Source organism: Heterocephalus glaber, unplaced genomic scaffold (assembly GCF_053883595.1).
Source record: "Heterocephalus glaber isolate CG9 unplaced genomic scaffold, H.glaber_assembly_v1.0 deba00001362, whole genome shotgun sequence".
NCBI classification, from domain to species: domain Eukaryota; kingdom Metazoa; phylum Chordata; class Mammalia; order Rodentia; family Bathyergidae; genus Heterocephalus; species Heterocephalus glaber.
In genome coordinates, this window is record NW_028258272.1 from 2328 (window position 1) to 26819 (window position 24492).

The 24492-nt window shown below is 47.4% G+C and overlaps 1 long non-coding RNA gene across 1 annotated transcript; it reads left to right on the forward strand.

Moving 5' to 3' along the window:
• Positions 1–229: 229 nt before the first annotated feature.
• Positions 230–17043, forward strand: LOC147828084 (uncharacterized). The gene is made up of 2 exons (XR_015451315.1): positions 230–4510; positions 5182–17043. It is a non-coding gene; the product is annotated as an uncharacterized LOC147828084 (long non-coding RNA).
• The last annotated feature ends 7449 nt before the right edge of the window (positions 17044–24492 follow it).

Here is a 24492-nt window from a genome sequence, read left to right on the forward strand (position 1 = left end):
CTATTTCTGCACTATCCATGACCCTTACGAAATGAAGCACCCTAACCCTAAACATCATACCCACACTCCAAAGTCAGGTACATGAATTGGAACCCTAAACCTCAACCTGCTCCTGACCCTAACCCTAACCCTGAGGCGCAGGACCAAATCACAATATCCAGGTGCTTGCCATGTGACATGATCCTCCCCATCGCCACCAACTTACAGTAATACTAACTTTCCTCCCACAATGGAAGACACAGGCGTTTCAATTTCAATGCTATCACCCTGACCCTAACCCTAACCCTAGCCCTAACCCTGCCAGAACAATAAGTCATCCTCAAGGACCGCTATTTCTGCACTATCCATGACCCTTACGAAAAGAAGCACCCTAACCCTAACAATCATACCCACACTCCAAACGTCAGGTACATGAATTGGAACCCTAAACCTCAACCTGCTCCTGACCCTAACCCTAACCCTGAGGCGCAGGACCAAATCACAATATCCAGGTGCTTGCCATGTGACATGATCCCTCCCCATCGCCACCAACTTACAGTAATACTAACTTTCCTACCCACAATGGAAGACACAGGCGTTTCAATTTCAATGCTATCTATCACCCTGACCCTAACCCTAACCCTAGCCCTAACCCTGCCAGAACAATAAGTCATCCTCAAGGACCGCTATTTCTGCACTATCCATGACCCTTACGAAAAGAAGCACCCTAACCCTAACCATCATACCCACACTCCAAACGTCAGGTACATGAATTGGAACCCTAAACCTCAACCTGCTCCTGACCCTAACCCTAACCCTGAGGCGCAGGACCAAATCACAATATCCAGGTGCTTGCCATGTGACATGATCCCTCCCCATCGCCACCAACTTACAGTAATACTAACTTTCCTACCCACAATGGAAGACACAGGCGTTTCAATTTCAATGCTATCTATCACCCTGACCCTAGCCCTAACCCTGCCAGAACAATAAATCATCCTCAAGGACCGCTATTTCTGCACTATCCATGACCCTTACGAAATGAAGCACCCTAACCCTAACCATCATACCCACACTCCAAACGTCAGGTACATGAATTGGAACCCTAAACCTCAACCTGCTCCTGACCCTAACCCTAACCCTGAGGCGCAGGACCAAATCACAATATCCAGGTGCTTGCCATGTGACATGATCCCTCCCCATCGCCACCAACTTACAGTAATACTAACTTTCCTACCCACAATGGAAGACACAGGCGTTTCAATTTCAATGCTATCTATCACCCTGACCCTAACCCTAACCCTAGCCCTAACCCTGCCAGAACAATAAGTCATCCTCAAGGACCGCTATTTCTGCACTATCCATGACCCTTACGAAAAGAAGCACCCTAACCCTAACCATCATACCCACACTCCATACGTCAGGTACATGAATTGGAACCCTAAACCTCAACCTGCTCCTGACCCTAACCCTAACCCTGAGGCGCAGGACCAAATCACAATATCCAGGTGCTTGCCATGTGACATGATCCCTCCCCATCGCCACCAACTTACAGTAATACTAACTTTCCTACCCACAATGGAAGACACAGGCGTTTCAATTTCAATGCTATCTATCACCCTGACCCTAACCCTAACCCTAGCCCTTACCCTGCCAGAACAATAAGTCATCCTCAAGGACCGCTATTTCTGCACTATCCATGACCCTTACGAAAAGAAGCACCCTAACCCTAACCATCATACCCACACTCCAAACGTCAGGTACATGAATTGGAACCCTAAACCTCAACCTGCTCCTGACCCTAACCCTAACCCTGAGGCGCAGGACCAAATCACAATATCCAGGTGCTTGCCATGTGACATGATCCCTCCCCATCGCCACCAACTTACAGTAATACTAACTTTCCTACCCACAATGGAAGACACAGGCGTTTCAATTTCAATGCTATCTATCACCCTGACCCTAACCCTAACCCTAGCCCTAACCCTGCCAGAACAATAAGTCATCCTCAAGGACCGCTATTTCTGCACTATCCATGACCCTTACGAAATGAAGCACCCTAACCCTAACCATCATACCCACACTCCAAACGTCAGGTACATGAATTGGAACCCTAAACCTCAACCTGCTCCTGACCCTAACCCTAACCCTAAGGCGCAGGACCAAATCACAATATCCAGGTGCTTGCCATGTGACATGATCCCTCCCCATCGCCACCAACTTACAGTAATACTAACTTTCCTACCCACAATGGAAGACACAGGGGTTTCAATTTCAATGCTATCTATCACCCTGACCCTAACCCTAACCCTAGCCCTAACCCTGCCAGAACAATAAGTCATCCTCAAGGACCGCTATTTCTGCACTATCCATGACCCTTACGAAAAGAAGCACCCTAACCCTAACCATCATACCCACACTCCAAACGTCAGGTACATGAATTGGAACCCTAAACCTCAACCTGCTCCTGACCCTAACCCTAACCCTGAGGCGCAGGACCAAATCACAATATCCAGGTGCTTGCCATGTGACATGATCCCTCCCCATCGCCACCAACTTACAGTAATACTAACTTTCCTACCCACAATGGAAGACACAGGCGTTTCAATTTCAATGCTATCTATCACCCTGACCCTAACCCTAACCCTAGCCCTAACCCTGCCAGAACAATAAGTCATCCTCAAGGACCGCTATTTCTGCACTATCCATGACCCTTACGAAAAGAAGCACCCTAACCCTAACCATCATACCCACACTCCATACGTCAGGTACATGAATTGGAACCCTAAACCTCAACCTGCTCCTGACCCTAACCCTAACCCTGAGGCGCAGGACCAAATCACAATATCCAGGTGCTTGCCATGTGACATGATCCCTCCCCATCGCCACCAACTTACAGTAATACTAACTTTCCTACCCACAATGGAAGACACAGGCGTTTCAATTTCAATGCTATCTATCACCCTGACCCTAACCCTAACCCTAGCCCTAACCCTGCCAGAACAATAAGTCATCCTCAAGGACCGCTATTTCTGCACTATCCATGACCCTTACGAAAAGAAGCACCCTAACCCTAACCATCATACCCACACTCCATACGTCAGGTACATGAATTGGAACCCTAAACCTCAACCTGCTCCTGACCCTAACCCTAACCCTGAGGCGCAGGACCAAATCACAATATCCAGGTGCTTGCCATGTGACATGATCCCTCCCCATCGCCACCAACTTACAGTAATACTAACTTTCCTACCCACAATGGAAGACACAGGCGTTTCAATTTCAATGCTATCTATCACCCTGACCCTAACCCTAACCCTAGCCCTTACCCTGCCAGAACAATAATCATCCTCAAGGACCGCTATTTCTGCACTATCCATGACCCTTACGAAATGAAGCACCCTAACCCTAACCATCATACCCACACTCCAAACGTCAGGTACATGAATTGGAACCCTAAACCTCAACCTGCTCCTGACCCTAACCCTAACCCTGAGGCGCAGGACCAAATCACAATATCCAGGTGCTTGCCATGTGACATGATCCCTCCCCATCGCCACCAACTTACAGTAATACTAACTTTCCTACCCACAATGGAAGACACAGGCGTTTCAATTTCAATGCTATCTATCACCCTGACCCTAACCCTAACCCTAGCCCTAACCCTGCCAGAACAATAAATCATCCTCAAGGACCGCTATTTCTGCACTATCCATGACCCTTACGAAATGAAGCACCCTAACCCTAACCATCATACCCACACTCCAAACGTCAGGTACATGAATTGGAACCCTAAACCTCAACCTGCTCCTGACCCTAACCCTAACCCTGAGGCGCAGGACCAAATCACAATATCCAGGTGCTTGACATGTGACATGATCCCTCCCCATCGCCACCAACTTACAGTAATACTAACTTTCCTACCCACAATGGAAGACACAGGCGTTTCAATTTCAATGCTATCTATCACCCTGACCCTAACCCTAACCCTAGCCCTTACCCTGCCAGAACAATAAGTCATCCTCAAGGACCGCTATTTCTGCACTATCCATGACCCTTACGAAAAGAAGCACCCTAACCCTAACCATCGTACCCACACTCCAAACGTCAGGTACATGAATTGGAACCCTAAACCTCAACCTGCTCCTGACCCTAACCCTAACCCTGAGGCGCAGGACCAAATCACAATATCCAGGTGCTTGCCATGTGACATGATCCCTCCCCATCGCCACCAACTTACAGTAATACTAACTTTCCTACCCACAATGGAAGACACAGGCGTTTCAATTTCAATGCTATCTATCACCCTGACCCTAACCCTAACCCTAGCCCTAACCCTGCCAGAACAATAAGTCATCCTCAAGGACCGCTATTTCTGCACTATCCATGACCCTTACGAAATGAAGCACCCTAACCCTAACCATCATACCCACACTCCAAACGTCAGGTACATGAATTGGAACCCTAAACCTCAACCTGCTCCTGACCCTAACCCTAACCCTAAGGCGCAGGACCAAATCACAATATCCAGGTGCTTGCCATGTGACATGATCCCTCCCCATCGCCACCAACTTACAGTAATACTAACTTTCCTACCCACAATGGAAGACACAGGCGTTTCAATTTCAATGCTATCTATCACCCTGACCCTAACCCTAACCCTAGCCCTTACCCTGCCAGAACAATAAATCATCCTCAAGGACCGCTATTTCTGCACTATCCATGACCCTTACGAAATGAAGCACCCTAACCCTAACCATCATACCCACACTCCAAACGTCAGGTACATGAATTGGAACCCTAAACCTCAACCTGCTCCTGACCCTAACCCTAACCCTGAGGCGCAGGACCAAATCACAATATCCAGGTGCTTGCCATGTGACATGATCCCTCCCCATCCCACCAACTTACAGTAATACTAACTTTCCTACCCACAATGGAAGACACAGGCGTTTCAATTTCAATGCTATCTATCACCCTGACCCTAACCCTAACCCTAGCCCTTACCCTGCCAGAACAATAAATCATCCTCAAGGACCGCTATTTCTGCACTATCCATGACCCTTACGAAATGAAGCACCCTAACCCTAACCATCATACCCACACTCCAAACGTCAGGTACATGAATTGGAACTGTAAACCTCAACCTGCTCCTGACCCTAACCCTAACCCTGAGGCGCAGGACCAAATCACAATATCCAGGTGCTTGACATGTGACATGATCCCTCCCCATCGCCACCAACTTACAGTAATACTAACTTTCCTACCCACAATGGAAGACACAGGCGTTTCAATTTCAATGCTATCTATCACCCTGACCCTAACCCTAACCCTAGCCCTTACCCTGCCAGAACAATAAATCATCCTCAAGGACCGCTATTTCTGCACTATCCATGACCCTTACGAAATGAAGCACCCTAACCCTAACCATCATACCCACACTCCAAACGTCAGGTACATGAATTGGAACCCTAAACCTCAACCTGCTCCTGACCCTAACCCTAACCCTGAGGCGCAGGACCAAATCACAATATCCAGGTGCTTGCCATGTGACATGATCCCTCCCCATCGCCACCAACTTACAGTAATACTAACTTTCCTACCCACAATGGAAGACACAGGCGTTTCAATTTCAATGCTATCTATCACCCTGACCCTAACCCTAACCCTAGCCCTTACCCTGCCAGAACAATAATCATCCTCAAGGACCGCTATTTCTGCACTATCCATGACCCTTACGAAAAGAAGCACCCTAACCCTAACAATCATACCCACACTCCAAACGTCAGGTACATGAATTGGAACCCTAAACCTCAACCTGCTCCTGACCCTAACCCTAACCCTAAGGCGCAGGACCAAATCACAATATCCAGGTGCTTGACATGTGACATGATCCCTCCCCATCGCCACCAACTTACAGTAATACTAACTTTCCTACCCACAATGGAAGACACAGGCGTTTCAATTTCAATGCTATCTATCACCCTGACCCTAACCCTAACCCTAGCCCTAACCCTGCCAGAACAATAAATCATCCTCAAGGACCGCTATTTCTGCACTATCCATGACCCTTACGAAATGAAGCACCCTAACCCTAACCATCATACCCACACTCCAAACGTCAGGTACATGAATTGGAACCCTAAACCTCAACCTGCTCCTGACCCTAACCCTAACCCTAAGGCGCAGGACCAAATCACAATATCCAGGTGCTTGACATGTGACATGATCCCTCCCCATCGCCACCAACTTACAGTAATACTAACTTTCCTACCCACAATGGAAGACACAGGCGTTTCAATTTCAATGCTATCTATCACCCTGACCCTAACCCTAACCCTAGCCCTAACCCTGCCAGAACAATAAGTCATCCTCAAGGACCGCTATTTCTGCACTATCCATGACCCTTACGAAATGAAGCACCCTAACCCTAACAATCATACCCACACTCCAAACGTCAGGTACATGAATTGGAACCCTAAACCTCAACCTGCTCCTGACCCTAACCCTAACCCTAAGGCGCAGGACCAAATCACAATATCCAGGTGCTGGACATGGGACATGATCCCTCCCCATCCCCACCAACTTACAGTAATACTAACTTTCCTACCCACAATGGAAGACACAGGCGTTTCAATTTCAATGCTATCTATCACCCTGACCCTAACCCTAACCCTAGCCCTAACCCTGCCAGAACAATAAGTCATCCTCAAGGACCGCTATTTCTGCACTATCCATGACCCTTACGAAAAGAAGCACCCTAACCCTAACAATCATACCCACACTCCATACGTCAGGTACATGAATTGGAACCCTAAACCTCAACCTGCTCCTGACCCTAACCCTAACCCTAAGGCGCAGGACCAAATCACAATATCCAGGTGCTTGACATGTGACATGATCCCTCCCCATCGCCACCAACTTACAGTAATACTAACTTTCCTACCCACAATGGAAGACACAGGCGTTTCAATTTCAATGCTATCTATCACCCTGACCCTAACCCTAACCCTAGCCCTAACCCTGCCAGAAAAATAAGTCATCCTCAAGGACCGCTATTTCTGCACTATCCATGACCCTTACGAAATGAAGCACCCTAACCCTAACCATCATACCCACACTCCATACGTCAGGTACATGAATTGGAACCCTAAACCTCAACCTGCTCCTGACCCTAACCCTAACCCTGAGGCGCAGGACCAAATCACAATATCCAGGTGCTTGCCATGTGACATGATCCCTCCCCATCGCCACCAACTTACAGTAATACTAACTTTCCTACCCACAATGGAAGACACAGGCGTTTCAATTTCAATGCTATCTATCACCCTGACCCTAACCCTAACCCTAGCCCTAACCCTGCCAGAACAATAAGTCATCCTCAAGGACCGCTATTTCTGCACTATCCATGACCCTTACGAAAAGAAGCACCCTAACCCTAACCATCGTACCCACACTCCATACGTCAGGTACATGAATTGGAACCCTTAACCTCAACCTGCTCCTGACCCTAACCCTAACCCTGAGGCGCAGGACCAAATCACAATATCCAGGTGCTTGCCATGTGACATGATCCCTCCCCATCGCCACCAACTTACAGTAATACTAACTTTCCTACCCACAATGGAAGACACAGGCGTTTCAATTTCAATGCTATCTATCACCCTGACCCTAACCCTAACCCTAGCCCTAACCCTGCCAGAACAATAAGTCATCCTCAAGGACCGCTATTTCTGCACTATCCATGACCCTTACGAAATGAAGCACCCTAACCCTAACCATCATACCCACACTCCAAACGTCAGGTACATGAATTGGAACCCTAAACCTCAACCTGCTCCTGACCCTAACCCTAACCCTAAGGCGCAGGACCAAATCACAATATCCAGGTGCTTGCCATGTGACATGATCCCTCCCCATCGCCACCAACTTACAGTAATACTAACTTTCCTACCCACAATGGAAGACACAGGCGTTTCAATTTCAATGCTATCTATCACCCTGACCCTAACCCTAACCCTAGCCCTTACCCTGCCAGAACAATAAATCATCCTCCAGGACCGCTATTTCTGCACTATCCATGACCCTTACGAAATGAAGCACCCTAACCCTAACCATCATACCCACACTCCAAACGTCAGGTACATGAATTGGAACCCTAAACCTCAACCTGCTCCTGACCCTAACCCTAACCCTAAGGCGCAGGACCAAATAACAATATCCAGGTGCTTGACATGTGACATGATCCCTCCCCATCGCCACCAACTTACAGTAATACTAACTTTCCTACCCACAATGGAAGACACAGGCGTTTCAATTTCAATGCTATCTATCACCCTGACCCTAACCCTAACCCTAGCCCTAACCCTGCCAGAACAATAAGTCATCCTCAAGGACCGCTATTTCTGCACTATCCATGACCCTTACGAAAAGAAGCACCCTAACCCTAACCATCATACCCACACTCCAAACGTCAGGTACATGAATTGGAACCCTAAACCTCAACCTGCTCCTGACCCTAACCCTAACCCTGAGGCGCAGGACCAAATCACAATATCCAGGTGCTTGCCATGTGACATGATCCCTCCCCATCGCCACCAACTTACAGTAATACTAACTTTCCTACCCACAATGGAAGACACAGGCGTTTCAATTTCAATGCTATCTATCACCCTGACCCTAACCCTAACCCTAGCCCTTACCCTGCCAGAACAATAAGTCATCCTCAAGGACCGCTATTTCTGCACTATCCATGACCCTTACGAAAAGAAGCACCCTAACCCTAACCATCGTACCCACACTCCATACGTCAGGTACATGAATTGGAACCCTAAACCTCAACCTGCTCCTGACCCTAACCCTAACCCTGAGGCGCAGGACCAAATCACAATATCCAGGTGCTTGCCATGTGACATGATCCCTCCCCATCGCCACCAACTTACAGTAATACTAACTTTCCTACCCACAATGGAAGACACAGGCGTTTCAATTTCAATGCTATCTATCACCCTGACCCTAACCCTAACCCTAGCCCTAACCCTGCCAGAACAATAAGTCATCCTCAAGGACCGCTATTTCTGCACTATCCATGACCCTTACGAAATGAAGCACCCTAACCCTAACCATCATACCCACACTCCAAACGTCAGGTACATGAATTGGAACCCTAAACCTCAACCTGCTCCTGACCCTAACCCTAACCCTAAGGCGCAGGACCAAATCACAATATCCAGGTGCTTGCCATGTGACATGATCCCTCCCCATCGCCACCAACTTACAGTAATACTAACTTTCCTACCCACAATGGAAGACACAGGGGTTTCAATTTCAATGCTATCTATCACCCTGACCCTAACCCTAACCCTAGCCCTAACCCTGCCAGAACAATAAGTCATCCTCAAGGACCGCTATTTCTGCACTATCCATGACCCTTACGATAAGAAGCACCCTAACCCTAACAATCATACCCACACTCCAAACGTCAGGTACATGAATTGGAACCCTAAACCTCAACCTGCTCCTGACCCTAACCCTAACCCTAAGGCGCAGGACCAAATCACAATATCCAGGTGCTTGCCATGTGACATGATCCCTCCCCATCGCCACCAACTTACAGTAATACTAACTTTCCTACCCACAATGGAAGACACAGGCGTTTCAATTTCAATGCTATCTATCACCCTGACCCTAACCCTAACCCTAGCCCTAACCCTGCCAGAACAATAAGTCATCCTCAAGGACCGCTATTTCTGCACTATCCATGACCCTTACGAAAAGAAGCACCCTAACCCTAACAATCATACCCACACTCCAAACGTCAGGTACATGAATTGGAACCCTAAACCTCAACCTGCTCCTGACCCTAACCCTAACCCTGAGGCGCAGGACCAAATCACAATATCCAGGTGCTTGCCATGTGACATGATCCCTCCCCATCGCCACCAACTTACAGTAATACTAACTTTCCTACCCACAATGGAAGACACAGGCGTTTCAATTTCAATGCTATCTATCACCCTGACCCTAACCCTAACCCTAGCCCTAACCCTGCCAGAACAATAAGTCATCCTCAAGGACCGCTATTTCTGCACTATCCATGACCCTTACGAAATGAAGCACCCTAACCCTAACCATCATACCCACACTCCAAACGTCAGGTACATGAATTGGAACCCTAAACCTCAACCTGCTCCTGACCCTAACCCTAACCCTGAGGCGCAGGACCAAATCACAATATCCAGGTGCTTGCCATGTGACATGATCCCTCCCCATCGCCACCAACTTACAGTAATACTAACTTTCCTACCCACAATGGAAGACACAGGCGTTTCAATTTCAATGCTATCTATCACCCTGACCCTAACCCTAACCCTAGCCCTAACCCTGCCAGAACAATAAGTCATCCTCAAGGACCGCTATTTCTGCACTATCCATGACCCTTACGAAAAGAAGCACCCTAACCCTAACCATCATACCCACACTCCAAACGTCAGGTACATGAATTGGAACCCTAAACCTCAACCTGCTCCTGACCCTAACCCTAACCCTGAGGCGCAGGACCAAATCACAATATCCAGGTGCTTGCCATGTGACATGATCCCTCCCCATCGCCACCAACTTACAGTAATACTAACTTTCCTACCCACAATGGAAGACACAGGCGTTTCAATTTCAATGCTATCTATCACCCTGACCCTAACCCTAACCCTAGCCCTAACCCTGCCAGAACAATAAGTCATCCTCAAGGACCGCTATTTCTGCACTATCCATGACCCTTACGAAATGAAGCACCCTAACCCTAACCATCATACCCACACTCCAAACGTCAGGTACATGAATTGGAACCCTAAACCTCAACCTGCTCCTGACCCTAACCCTAACCCTAAGGCGCAGGACCAAATCACAATATCCAGGTGCTTGCCATGTGACATGATCCCTCCCCATCGCCACCAACTTACAGTAATACTAACTTTCCTACCCACAATGGAAGACACAGGCGTTTCAATTTCAATGCTATCTATCACCCTGACCCTAACCCTAACCCTAGCCCTTACCCTGCCAGAACAATAAGTCATCCTCAAGGACCGCTATTTCTGCACTATCCATGACCCTTACGAAATGAAGCACCCTAACCCTAACCATCATACCCACACTCCAAACGTCAGGTACATGAATTGGAACCCTAAACCTCAACCTGCTCCTGACCCTAACCCTAACCCTGAGGCGCAGGACCAAATCACAATATCCAGGTGCTTGCCATGTGACATGATCCCTCCCCATCGCCACCAACTTACAGTAATACTAACTTTCCTACCCACAATGGAAGACACAGGGGTTTCAATTTCAATGCTATCTATCACCCTGACCCTAACCCTAACCCTAGCCCTAACCCTGCCAGAACAATAAGTCATCCTCAAGGACCGCTATTTCTGCACTATCCATGACCCTTACGAAAAGAAGCACCCTAACCCTAACCATCATACCCACACTCCAAACGTCAGGTACATGAATTGGAACCCTAAACCTCAACCTGCTCCTGACCCTAACCCTAACCCTGAGGCGCAGGACCAAATCACAATATCCAGGTGCTTGCCATGTGACATGATCCCTCCCCATCGCCACCAACTTACAGTAATACTAACTTTCCTACCCACAATGGAAGACACAGGCGTTTCAATTTCAATGCTATCTATCACCCTGACCCTAACCCTAACCCTAGCCCTTACCCTGCCAGAACAATAAATCATCCTCAAGGACCGCTATTTCTGCACTATCCATGACCCTTACGAAATGAAGCACCCTAACCCTAACCATCATACCCACACTCCAAACGTCAGGTACATGAATTGGAACCCTAAACCTCAACCTGCTCCTGACCCTAACCCTAACCCTGAGGCGCAGGACCAAATCACAATATCCAGGTGCTTGCCATGTGACATGATCCCTCCCCATCGCCACCAACTTACAGTAATACTAACTTTCCTACCCACAATGGAAGACACAGGCGTTTCAATTTCAATGCTATCTATCACCCTGACCCTAACCCTAACCCTAGCCCTAACCCTGCCAGAACAATAAGTCATCCTCAAGGACCGCTATTTCTGCACTATCCATGACCCTTACGAAAAGAAGCACCCTAACCCTAACCATCATACCCACACTCCATACGTCAGGTACATGAATTGGAACCCTAAACCTCAACCTGCTCCTGACCCTAACCCTAACCCTGAGGCGCAGGACCAAATCACAATATCCAGGTGCTTGCCATGTGACATGATCCCTCCCCATCGCCACCAACTTACAGTAATACTAACTTTCCTACCCACAATGGAAGACACAGGCGTTTCAATTTCAATGCTATCTATCACCCTGACCCTAACCCTAACCCTAGCCCTAACCCTGCCAGAACAATAAGTCATCCTCAAGGACCGCTATTTCTGCACTATCCATGACCCTTACGAAAAGAAGCACCCTAACCCTAACCATCATACCCACACTCCATACGTCAGGTACATGAATTGGAACCCTAAACCTCAACCTGCTCCTGACCCTAACCCTAACCCTGAGGCGCAGGACCAAATCACAATATCCAGGTGCTTGCCATGTGACATGATCCCTCCCCATCGCCACCAACTTACAGTAATACTAACTTTCCTACCCACAATGGAAGACACAGGCGTTTCAATTTCAATGCTATCTATCACCCTGACCCTAACCCTAACCCTAGCCCTTACCCTGCCAGAACAATAAGTCATCCTCAAGGACCGCTATTTCTGCACTATCCATGACCCTTACGAAATGAAGCACCCTAAACCTAACCATCATACCCACACTCCAAACGTCAGGTACATGAATTGGAACCCTAAACCTCAACCTGCTCCTGACCCTAACCCTAACCCTGAGGCGCAGGACCAAATCACAATATCCAGGTGCTTGCCATGTGACATGATCCCTCCCCATCGCCACCAACTTACAGTAATACTAACTTTCCTACCCACAATGGAAGACACAGGCGTTTCAATTTCAATGCTATCTATCACCCTGACCCTAACCCTAACCCTAGCCCTTACCCTGCCAGAACAATAAATCATCCTCAAGGACCGCTATTTCTGCACTATCCATGACCCTTACGAAAAGAAGCACCCTAACCCTAACCATCATACCCACACTCCAAACGTCAGGTACATGAATTGGAACCCTAAACCTCAACCTGCTCCTGACCCTAACCCTAACCCTGAGGCGCAGGACCAAATCACAATATCCAGGTGCTTGCCATGTGACATGATCCCTCCCCATCGCCACCAACTTACAGTAATACTAACTTTCCTACCCACAATGGAAGACACAGGCGTTTCAATTTCAATGCTATCTATCACCCTGACCCTAACCCTAACCCTAGCCCTAACCCTGCCAGAACAATAAGTCATCCTCAAGGACCGCTATTTCTGCACTATCCATGACCCTTACGAAATGAAGCACCCTAACCCTAACCATCATACCCACACTCCAAACGTCAGGTACATGAATTGGAACCCTAAACCTCAACCTGCTCCTGACCCTAACCCTAACCCTAAGGCGCAGGACCAAATCACAATATCCAGGTGCTTGACATGTGACATGATCCCTCCCCATCGCCACCAACTTACAGTAATACTAACTTTCCCACACACAATGGAAGACACAGGCGTTTCAATTTCAATGCTATCTATCACCCTGACCCTAACCCTAACCCTAGCCCTTACCCTGCCAGAACAATAAATCATCCTCAAGGACCGCTATTTCTGCACTATCCATGACCCTTACGAAATGAAGCACCCTAACCCTAACCATCATACCCACACTCCAAACGTCAGGTACATGAATTGGAACCCTAAACCTCAACCTGCTCCTGACCCTAACCCTAACCCTAAGGCGCAGGACCAAATCACAATATCCAGGTGCTTGCCATGTGACATGATCCCTCCCCATCGCCACCAACTTACAGTAATACTAACTTTCCTACCCACAATGGAAGACACAGGCGTTTCAATTTCAATGCTATCTATCACCCTGACCCTAACCCTAACCCTAGCCCTTACCCTGCCAGAACAATAAATCATCCTCAAGGACCGCTATTTCTGCACTATCCATGACCCTTACGAAATGAAGCACCCTAACCCTAACCATCATACCCACACTGCAAACGTCAGGTACATGAATTGGAACCCTAAACCTCAACCTGCTCCTGACCCTAACCCTAACCCTGAGGCGCAGGACCAAATCACAATATCCAGGTGCTTGCCATGTGACATGATCCCTCCCCATCGCCACCAACTTACAGTAATACTAACTTTCCTACCCACAATGGAAGACACAGGCGTTTCAATTTCAATGCTATCTATCACCCTGACCCTAACCCTAACCCTAGCCCTAACCCTGCCAGAACAATAAGTCATCCTCAAGGACCGCTATTTCTGCACTATCCATGACCCTTACGAAAAGAAGCACCCTAACCCTAACCATCGTACCCACACTCCATACGTCAGGTACATGAATTGGAACCCTAAACCTCAACCTGCTCCTGACCCTAACCCTAACCCTGAGGCGCAGGACCAAATCACAATATCCAGGTGCTTGCCATGTGACATGATCCCTCCCCATCGCCACCAACTTACAGTAATACTAACTTTCCTACCCACAATGGAAGACACAGGCGTTTCAATTTCAATGCTATCTATCACCCTGACCCTAACCCTAACCCTAGCCCTAACCCTGCCAGAACAATAAGTCATCCTCAAGGACCGCTATTTCTGCACTATCCATGACCCTTACGAAATGAAGCACCCTAACCCTAACCATCATACCCACACTCCAAACGTCAGGTTCATGAATTGGAACCCTAAACCTCAACCTGCTCCTGACCCTAACCCTATCCCTAAGTCGCAGGACGAAATCACAATATCCAGGTGCTTGACATGTGACATGATCCCTCCCCATCGCTACCTACTTACAGTAATACTAACTTTCCTACCCACAATGGAAGACACAGGGGTTTCAATTTCAATGCTATCTATCACCCTGACCCTAACCCTAACCCTAGCCCTAACCCTGCCAGAAAAATAAGTCATCCTCAAGACCGCTATTTCTGCACTATACATGACCCTTACGAAAGAAGCACCCTAACCCTAACCATCATACCCACACTCCATACGTCAGGTACATGAATTGGAACCGTAAACCTCAACCTGCTCCTGACCCTAACCCTAACCCTAAGGCGCAGGACCAAATCACAATATCCAGGTGCTTGCCATGTGACATGATCCCTCCCCATCGCCACCAACTTACAGTAATACTAACTTTCCTACCCACAATGGAAGACACAGGCGTTTCAATTTCAATGCTATCTATCACCCTGACCCTAACCCTAACCCTAGCCCTAACCCTGTCAGAACAATAAATCATCCTCAAGGACCGCTATTTCTGCACTATCCATGACCCTTACGAAATGAAGCACCCTAACCCTAACCATCATACCCACACTCCAAACGTCAGGTACATGAATTGGAACTGTAAACCTCAACCTGCTCCTGACCCTAAGCCTAACCCTGAGGCGCAGGACCAAATCACAATATCCAGGTGCTTGCCATGTGACATGATCCCTCCCCATCGCCACCAACTTACAGTAATACTAACTTTCCTACCCACAATGGAAGACACAGGCGTTTCAATTTCAATGCTATCTATCACCCTGACCCTAACCCTAACTCTAGCCCTTACCCTGCCAGAACAATAAATCATCCTCAAGGACCGCTATTTCTGCACTATTCATGACCCTTATGAAATGAAGCACCCTAACCCTAACCATCATACCAACACTCCAAACGTCAGGTACATGAATTGGAACCCTAAACCTCAACCTGCTCCTGACCCTAACCCTAAACCTGAGGCGCAGGAGCAAATCCCAATATCCAGGTGCTTGCCATGTGACATGATCCCTCCCCATCGCCACCAACTTACAGTAATACTAACTTTCCTACCCACAATGGAAGACACAGGCGTTTCAAATTCAATGCTATCTATCACCCTGACCCGAACCCTAACCCTAGCCCTAACCCTGCCAGAACAATAAGTCATCCTCAAGGACCGCTATTTCTGCACTATCCATGACCCTTACGAAAAGAAGCACCCTAACCCTTACCATCATACCCACACTCCAAACGTCAGGTACATGAATTGGAACCCTAAACCTCAACCTGCTCCTGACCCTAACCCTAACCCTGAGGCGCAGGACCAAATCACAATATCCATGTGCTTGCCATGTGACATGATAACTCCCCATCGGCACCAACTTACAGTAATACTAACTTTCCTACCCACAATGGAAGACACAGGCGTTTCAATTTCAATGCTATCTATCACCCTGACCCTAACCGTAACCCTAGCCCTTACCCTGCCAGAACAATAAATCATCCTCAAGGACCGCTATTTCTGCATTATCCATGACCCTTTCGAAATGAAGCACCCTAACCCTAACCATCATACCCACACTCCAAACGTCAGGTACATGAATTGGAACCCTAAACCTCAACCTGCTCCTGACCCTAACACTAACCCTAAGGCGCAGGACCAAATCACAATATCCAGGTGCTTGCCATGTGACATGATCCCTCCCCATCGCCACCAACTTACAGTAATACTTACTTTCCCACCCACAATGGAAGACACAGGCGTTTCAATTTCAATGCTATCTATCACCCTGACCCTAACCCTAACTCTAGCCCTTACCCTGCCAGAAAAATAAATCATCCTCAAGGACCGCTATTTCTGCACTATCCATGACCCTTACGAAATGAAGCACCCTAACCCTAACCATCATACCCACACTCCGAACGTCAGGTACATGAATTGGAACCCTAAACCTCAACCTGCTCCTGACCCTAACCCTAACCCTGAGGCGCAGGACCAAATCACAATATCCAGGTGCTTGACATGTGACATGATCCCTCCCCATCGCCACCAACTTACAGTAATACTAACTTTCCTACCCACAATGGAAGACACAGGCGTTTCAATTTCAATGCTATCTATCACCCTGACCCTAACCCTAACCCTAGCCCTAACCCTGCCAGAACAATAAGTCATCCTCAAGGACCGCTATTTCTGCACTATCCATGACCCTTACGAAAAGAAGCACCCTAACCCTAACCACCATACCCACACTCCATACGTAAGGTACATGAATTGGAACCCTAAACCTCAACCGGCTCCTGACCCTAACCCTAACCCTGAGGCGCAGGACCAAATCACAATATCCAGGTGCTTGCCATGTGACATGATCCCTCCCCATCGCCACCAACTTACAGTAATACTAACTTTCCTACCCACAATGGAAGACACAGGCGTTTCAATTTCAATGCTATCTATCACCCTGACCCTAACCCTAACCCTAGCCCTAACCCTGTCAGAACAATAAATCATCCTCAAGGACCGCTATTTCTGCACTATCCATGACCCTTACGAAATGAAGCACCCTAACCCTAACCATCATACCCACACTGCAAACGTCAGGTACATGAATTGGAACCCTAAACCTCAACCTGCTCCTGACCCTAACCCTAACCCTGAGGTGCAGGACCAAATCACAATATCCAGGTGCTTGCCATGTGACATGATCCCTCCCCATCGCCACCAACTTACAGTAATAATAACGTTCCTACGCACAATGGAAGACACAGGCGTTTCAATTTCAATGCTATCTATCACCCTGACCCTAACCCTAACCCTAGCCCTTACCCTGCCAGAACAATAAATCATCCTCAAGGACCGCTATTTCTGCACTATCCATGACCCTTACGAAAAGAAGCACCCTAACCCTAACAATCATACCCACACTCCAAACGCCAGGTACATGAATTGGAACCCTAAACCTCAACCTGCTCCTGACCCTAACCCTAACCCTAAGGCGCAGGACCAAATCACAATATCCAGGTGCTTGACATGGGACATGATCCCTCCACATCTTCACCAAATTACACTAATACTAATTTCCCTACCCACACTGCAAGACACAGGCATTTCAATTTCAATGCTATCTATCACCCTGACCCTAACCCTAACCCTAGCCCTAACCCTGCCAGAACAATAAGTCATCCTCAAGGACCGCTATTTCTGCACTATCCATGACCCTTACGAAAAGAAGCACCCTAACCCTAACAATCATACCCACACTCCAAACGTCAGGTACATGAATTGGAACCCTAAACCTCAACCTGCTCCTGACCCTAACCCTAACCCTAAGGCGCAGGACCAAATCACAATATCCAGGTGCTTGACATGGGACATGTTCCCTCCCCATCCCCGCCAACTTACGGTACTACTAACTTTCCAACCGACCTTGGAAGACACAGGCATTTCAATTTCAATGCTATCTATCACCCTGACCCTAACCCTAACCCTAGCCCTAACCCTGCCAGAACAATAAGTCATCCTCAAGGACCGCTATTTCTGCACTATCCATGACCCTTACGAAAAGAAGCACCCTAACCCTAACAATCATACCCACACTCCAAACGTCAGGTACATGAATTGGAACCCTAAACCTCAACCTGCTCCTGACCCTAACCCTAACCCTAAGGCGCAGGACCAAATCACAATATCCAGGTGCTTGACATGGGACATGTTCCCTCCCCATCCCCGCCAACTTACGGTACTACTAACTTTCCAACCGACCTTGGAAGACACAGGCATTTCAATTTCAATGCTATCTATCACCCTGACCCTAACCCTAACCCTAGCCCTAACCCTGCCAGAACAATAAGTCATCCTCAAGGACCGCTATTTCTGCACTATCCATGACCCTTACGAAAAGAAGCACCCTAACCCTAACAATCATACCCACACTCCAAACGTCAGGTACATGAAATGGAACCCTAACTCTCAACCTGCTCCTGACCCTAACCGTATCCCTAAGGCGCGGGACCAAATCACAATATCCAGGTGCTTGCCATGTGACATGATCTCTCCCCATCCCCACCAACTTACAGTAATACTAACTTTCCTACCCACAATGGAAGAAACAGGCGTTTCAATTTCAATGCTATCTATCACCCTGACCCTAACCCTAACCCTAGCCCTAACCCTGCCAGAACAATAAGTCATCCTCAAGGACCGCTATTTCTGCACTATCCATGACCCTTACGAAATGAAGCACCCTAACCCTAACCATCATACCCACACTCCAAACGTCAGGTACATGAATTGGAACCCTAAACCTCAACCTGCTCCTGATCCTAACCCTAACCCTGAGGTGCAGGACCAAATCACAATATCCAGGTGCTTGCCATGAGACATGATCCCTCCCCATCCCCTCCAAGTTACGGTACTACTAACTTTCCAACCGACGTTGAAAGACACAGGGGTTTCAATTTCAATGCTATCTACCACCCTGACCCTAACCCTAACCCTAGCCCTAACACTGCCAGAACAATAAGTCATCCTCAAGGACCGCTATTTCTGCACTATCTATGACCCTTACGAAAAGAAGCACCCTAACCCTAACAATCATACCCACACTCCAAACGTCAGGTACATGAACTGGAACCCTAAACCTCAACCTGCTCCTGGCCCTACCCCTAACCCTAAGGCGCAGGACCAAATCACAATATCCAGGTGCTTGCCATGTGACATGATCCCTCCCCATCCCCGCCAACTTACGGTACTACTAACTTTCCAACCGACCTTGGAAGACACAGGCATTTCAATTTCAATGCTATCTATCACCCTGACCCTAACCCTAACCCTAGCCCTAACCCTGCCAGAACAATAAGTCATCCTCAAGGACCGCTATTTCTGCACTATCCATGACCCTTACGAAAAGAAGCACCCTAACCCTAACAATCATACCCACACTCCAAACGTCAGGTACATGATTTGGAACCCTAACTCTCCACCTGCTCCTGACCCTAACCGTATCCCTAAGGTGCGGGACCAAATCACAATATCCAGGTGCTTGACATGTGACATGATCCCTCCCCATCCCGACCAACTTACAGTAATACTAACTTTCCTACCCACAATGGAAGACACAGGGGTTTCAATTTCAATGCTATCTATCACCCTGACCCTAACCCTAACCCTAGACCTAACCCTGCCAGAACAATGTCATCCTCAAGGACCGCTATTTCTGCACTATCCATGACCCTTACAAAATGAAGCACCCTAACCCTAACCATCATACCCACACTCCAAACGTCAGGTACATGAATTGGAACCCTAAACCTCAACGTGCTCCTGACCCTAACCCTAACCCTAAGGCGCGGGACCAAATCACAATATCCAGGTACTTGCCATGTGACATGATCCCTCCCCTTCCCCACCAACTTACAGTAATACTAACTTTCCTACCCATACTGCAAGACCCAGGCGTTTCAGTTTCAATGCTATCACCCTGACCCTAACCCTAACCCTAGCCCTAACCCTGCCAGAACAGTATGTCCTCCACACGTACCGCTATTTCTGCATTGCCCATGACCCTTACCAAAAGAAGAACCCTAACCCTAACAATCACACCCACACTCCAAAGGTCAGCTGCATGAATTGCAACCCTAAGTCTAAACCTCCTCCTAACCCTAACCTTAACCGTAAGGCGCAGGACCAAATCACATTCCCCACCTGCTTGACATGTGACATTATCCCTCCCCTTCCCCACGAACTTACGCTAATACTAACTTTCCAACCCACACTGGAAGACACAGGCATTTCCATTTCAATGCTATCTATCACCCCGACCGTAACCCTAACCGTAGCCCTAACTCTGCCTGAACAATAAGTCATCCTCTAAGTACTGCTATTTCTGGACTATCCATGACCCTTAGGAAAAGAATCACCCTAACCCTAACAATCATACCCACACTCCAAACGTCAGGTACCTGAATTGGAACCCTAAACCTAAACCTCCTCCTAACCCTAACCCTAACCCTAAGGCGCAGGACCAAATTACAATCCCCAGGTTCTTGACATTCAACATTTTCCCTAACCCTTCCCGTGAACTTACGCTAATACTAATTTTCCAGCCCACGCTTGAAACCCCAAGCATTTCAATTTCAATGCTCTCACCCTAACCCTAACCCTAACCCTAACTCTACCCTAACCCTAAGTCATTTTCATGTATCTTTACTTCAGCACTCTCCGTGACATTTATGAAAAGAAGAACCCTATCCCTGAAAATCATACCCACACTCCAAACACCAGGTGCCTGAATTGGAATCCTAAACCTAAGCCTACTCTTAACTCTAACCCTAAGCAACAGGACCCAATTCCTATACCCAGGAACTTGAAATTCTACATTATCCCTAACCCTCACCATAAATTTACACTAAAACTAATTTTCTAACCCACAGTTGAGGACACAGGCATTTCAATTTCCATGCTATTTATCACCTAAACCCTAACCCAAACCCTTGCCCTCCCTTAACCCTATGTCATTTTCATGTACCTCTATTTCAGACCTATCTATGACACTTACAAAAAGAAGAACCCTAACCCTAGAAATCATCTACACACTCCAAAGATCAGGTGCATGAATTGGAATCCTAAATCTAATCCTAATGCTTTCCCTAACCCTAAGCAGCAGAACCAAATTCCAATTCACATTTACTTGAAATTCTACATTATCCCTAACCCTCCCCATGTACTTACGTTAATACTATCTTTCCAACCCTCACTTGAAGACATAAGAATTTCAGTATCAATGCTATCTATCACCCTTAATCGACCCCTAACCCTAACACTACCATAAGCCTAAACCATTTTTCCGTAGCTCTATTTCATCACTATCCATGATAATTACAAAAATCAGAACCATAACCCTAAAAATCTTACCCACACTCCAAACGTCAGGTACATTTATTGGAATCCTAAAGCTAAACCTAATCCTATCCCTAACCCTAACCCTAACCAACAGAACCAAATTCCAATAAACAGGTACTTGAAATTCTACAGTATCCCTAACCCTCATCATGAGTTACACTAATACTAACTTTCCATCCCACTCTTGAAGACACAGGCATTTCAATTTCAATGCTATCTATCACCCTAACCCTAACCCTAAGCCTAACACTTACCCTTCCCTAACCCTAAGTCATTTTCAGGTACCTCAATTTCAGCCCTATCCATGACACTTACTTAAAGAAGAATCCTAACCCCCAAAATCATACCCACACTCCAAACATCCGGTACATGAAATGGAACCCTAAACCCAAAACTAATCCTATCCCTAACCCTAAGCACCAGGAACAAATTCCATTACCCAGGTACTTGAAATTCTGCATTATCCTTAACCCTCACCATGAACTTACCCTAATCCGAATGCGTTCCATTTGCCTTACCACATCTCGTACCATGGGGGAATATTTTGAGATGGCACAATTCTGCTCTCAACGTGGAAGCGTCACCCTGGCCAATGAACCACCACTCCAAGCTAACGGGTTTTTTCCAAAATTGCTCAGGACCTGTCACAGGAATAATGAGTTGGTTTTCAATCTGTGATACCACATCTCCTGCCACAGAGGAGGTTTCTGTCCTGGCACTACACTTCTCCTGTAATGGATTTGCCTTCCAGTTTGACATAAGCCCGATCTAAGCTAACGGGATGCTTCTAAATTGACTCAGAACCTCTCAAAGTAAAAAAGAGAGTGTGTTCTATCTAACTTACCACATCTCCTGCAGGGGGGAATATTTTGGGATGGCACCATGTCACTACCTTATTGGAGGCTGTTTCTGGGCCACATTACGGACACTCCCATTTAATGGGATGCTTCTGAAATGGCTCAGAACCTCTCACAGTAAAAAAGAGATTTCGTTCGATCTACCTTAACACGTCTCCTGCCACAGGGGAGGATTCTAGCAAGGCATCACTCCATGCCCATAGTGGAGCCGACTTCAGGCCACCTTACAGCCACTCCCAGCTAATTGGATGCTTCCACAATGGTTCAGAACCACACACAGTAAAAAAGAGAATGTGTTTCATCCATCTTACCACATCTCCCGCTACAGGGGAGTATTTTGGAATGGCACAATGATGCTCTCCAAGTGGAGGCATCTTCCCGGCCACCGTTCTGCCACTCCCAGCTAATGGGTGGATTCTGAAATGGCTCAGAACTGCTCACAGGGGAAAAAGAGAATTCATTCGATCTACCTTATCAAATTTCCTGCAATGGGGGAGGATTCTGAATTGGCACCATGCTGCTCCCATATTGGAGGCAGGTTCTGGGCCACTGTACCGATGACCAAAGCTAATGGGATGCTTCTGAAATGGCTGAGAACCACTCACAGGAAAAAAGAGAATGCATTCCATCCACCTTACCATATCTCCTATGACGGGGAATATTTTGGGATGGCACAATGCAGCTCCCATAGAAGAGGCGGCTTCCTGGCCACAATATGGCCACCATCAGCTAAAGGGATGCTTCCAAAGTTTCTCAGAATGAATCACAGGAAAACAGATATAACATTAGATCTGTGATACCATATCTCCTGCCACAGGGGAGGATTCTGTCCTGGCACTACCCCACTTCAGTAGTGGAGGTGGATTCTGGTCCACCATCTGATCACTTCCACCTAATGGGATACTTCTGAAATGGCTCAGAACTACTCACAGGAAAAAAGAGAATGCATTAGTTCTACTTTTCCAAATTTCCTGCAATGGGGGAGGATTCTGGCAAGGCACCATGCCGCTCCCATAGTGGAGGCAGACTCTGGGCTAAGGTACCGAAGATCAGAGCTAACAGGATGCTTCTGTAATGGCTCAGAACCACTCACAGAAAAAAAGAGGATGTGTTCCATCCACATTACCACATCACCTGCCACGGGGAATATTTTGGGATCCCAGAATGCTGCTCCCATAGAGGAGGCAGCTTCCTGGCCAAAATATGGTCACTCCCAGCTAAAGGGATGCTTCTGAAATTTCTCAGAACCAATAACAGGAAAAAAGAGATTGCATTCAATCTGCAACAGCACATCTCCTGCTAAAGTGGAGGATTCTGGCCTGGCATTACCCCACTTTAGTAGTGGAGGTGGATTCCGGGACACCATATGGCTGCTCGCTCTAAATGTGATGCTTCTGAAATGGCTCAGAACCACTCACAAGAGAAAAGAGAATGTGTACAGTCCATCTTAAAACATCTCCTGCCACGGGGGGTTATTTTGGGATAACACAATGCTGCTCCCGAAGTGGAGACATCTTCCTGGCCACCGAACCACAACTACTAGCTAATAGGTTGCTTCCAAAATGGCTCAGAACAGCTCACAGGAAAAAAGAGAATGCATTCATTCTATGTTACCAAATTGCTGCAATGGGGGTGGATTGGGCATGGCACTATGCTGCTCCCATACTTGAGGCAGACTCCGGGCCAAGGTACTGATGAGCACAGCTAATGGGATGCTTCTGAAATGGTTCAGAACCACTCACAGGAGAAAAGAGAGTGCATTTGATCCACCTTAGCACAGCTCTTTCCATGAGTGAATATATTGAAATGG